The following is a 2,741-nucleotide window of genomic DNA, read 5'->3' on the forward strand; positions in this document are numbered from 1 at the left end:
TTACCTTATTTTGGATACAAGCGATTGCTTTACCACCTTAATATATAAAAAAGCCTGAAACAAGAGTATATTTTATTTGAAAAATTGCTTAAAAATAACAAAATTGCTTAACATTTCAAAAATATGAAAGCCCCAACTATTTATTGAAGCTGTCATAATGATAAAACCATGGTGAAGTCCACAAACGTGAGCACTATTTGACTTGATTTTCTCTTCTGAGTGACAGAGGGTCTCACTGGCAGTCAGGACCGTATGAATATACCAGAGGTCCGGGGGTCTCAGAGGCTCGCGGACCCCCTGTGGTTTCAATTGGAGCAGATTACAACTGTCACCAACAAAAGACATGTTTCCACTTCCCACTTTTTTCTGTTTCTGTGCTATCTGCTCCTCTGTGAAGTGACAAGCCAACTAAACATGGCTCCTTTTGCGCTGCCCATGGTATGAAACAGACATCCATCGCATGCTGCTATATCATTAGTTTTTATTTCTTTAAACATAACATATATAAACAGACAGTATTACCTTTAGTTACATGACATCCAAAGGCCCGTGATAAATACTTATAGTATACAGAACAACCAAAATAGACAGTCAACCATTATACTGATATCAATGCAGCCAGTTAGATCATCACAGTGTCACAACAGTGTTACAAGCAAGAAAGCGGTCCCATGACCTCTTAAAGTTCTCAGTATCATCATTGATCTTAGCCAACATGTGTTCATATGATACAACCTCTAGCACTGATTCCATCCATTTTTTAATATCTGGAGAGGATGTACTTTTCCACAATCTGAGGATCATCCAGGCAGCTGGGACTACCCCTACCTTTATCACTGCTGATATATTGGGTAGCTCTGTCTGGTCCCCCAGTAGGCATAATCTTGGCGTTATGGGTATCGTTGAACCCACCCACTCCCCTATATATTTTAGTACCTTTCCCCAGAATGGGTTAACAAGTTTACATTCCCACATTGCAGGTAAAAATGTTCCTGTTCGTGTCTGGCATTTCCAGCATAGGTTATTAACCATTAAACCCATTCTGTGGAGCTTAGAAGGGGTAAAATAAAACCTATGTATTATCCTATACTGAGTAAATTTCCCCCTAGCCTCCTTTATATATTTCCCAGTATTTGATAATATTTTTAACCAGACCTCTTCACTCAGGTCACACCCAAGGTCCTTCTGCCAGATGGTCCTAAAATTTTTACAAATATCTTTTTGTAATCCACTAAAGATTTTGTAAAACACAGCTGCCCTGTGTGCTATACAAGGCAGTTCCAGAAATTCCATCACTGGACTCTTGTCCTGAATAAATTGGCCCTTAGTTATACAGTCTCTAATCTGTAAATACTTCCAAAAATTATCTTTACTTTCCAAATTATATTTTTGCTTAAGTTCAGAAAAAGAAATAAACACTCCGTCCAAATATAGGTCACCTATCTTGTGTATCCCTTTTATAAGCCATTCCTTCCAATAGACAGTCCTTTTCCCGATCCGTATGGCAGGGTTGTGCCATATAGAGGCATATGATTGTCTTAACTGCGACACACCACACATCCTGTGTACTTCTCTCCAGACTGCCTTAGAATGAGCCAGTACTGGGTTTGAAAAGCAATCCTGTCCGTTAGTAGTTGAACCATGTGAAAGCACGTCCAAAGGCTGTTCCTTGGTGACCACATTTTCTTTATATTGATCCTTGGTTTCTTCTTGTCCCACAAAAAGTCTTTGATAATCCTGTCAAATTGTTTAAACAGCCGTGGTGATATGCTAACAGGCAGCATCATGGAAATGTAATTGAATTGTGGGGCAACCACCATTTTTATTACGTTAATTTTTCCCCATAGAGTAAGCTTCAATTTTCCCCATTTGTCCAGATTCATTTTTATCTTTTGAAGGATAGGTTCCATATTTGACACCATTACTTCATCTAAATTTGGATTTAATTGAATGCCCAGATATTTCATACCTGAAGGCATCCATTTGAAATTAAATGAAGTGACATAGCTGGAATGGCATGTATTTGATAAAGGCATACACTCCGATTTATGCCAGTTTATCTTCTAACCTGACAATTTAGAATATGAGTCAATGCATTCCAATAGCACCGGCAGAGAGGAGGCAGGATCTGCTATCACTGCCAAAATATCATCAGCATACATAAACAGCTTGTGCTCTCTTCCCCCTGCACACACACCCTTAATTCTTACATTAGCTCTAATTGCTGAAGCCAGTGGTTCTAGCACGACCATGAAAAGAAGTGGGGAGAGAGCGCAGCCCTGCCTTGTTCCCCTAGAAAGGCAGAAAAAATTTGAAATCAGCCCATTTGTGAGAACAACTGCTCTCGGATTGGAATAGAGTATTTTAACCCAATTACAGAAGCCAGGCTCAAATCCAAATTTTGAAAGAGCTACCATAAGAAACCTCCACTCCACGTGGTCAAAAGCCTTCTCGGCATCAAGCGAGAAGGCTGCGACCGGTACTGGGTTAGAGCGATTCATATATGTGAGATGCATAAGTCTTCGTATATTATCAACTGAGGACCTGTTTTTAATAAAACCCACTTGATCACCACTTATGATGTCGGGTAATACGTTCTCTAAATGTGACACAAGTGTCTTTGTCAGAATTTTAAGATCCACCCCAAGTAGACTCACGGGTCTGAAATTAGATGGGTCTGATGTATCTCTGTCCTTTTTAGGGGTAAGAGAAATTAGTGCATCATTAAATGTACCAGGCAG

The sequence above is a fragment of the Epinephelus lanceolatus genome, chromosome 23 (genome assembly GCF_041903045.1).
Source record: "Epinephelus lanceolatus isolate andai-2023 chromosome 23, ASM4190304v1, whole genome shotgun sequence".
NCBI lineage: Eukaryota > Metazoa > Chordata > Actinopteri > Perciformes > Serranidae > Epinephelus > Epinephelus lanceolatus.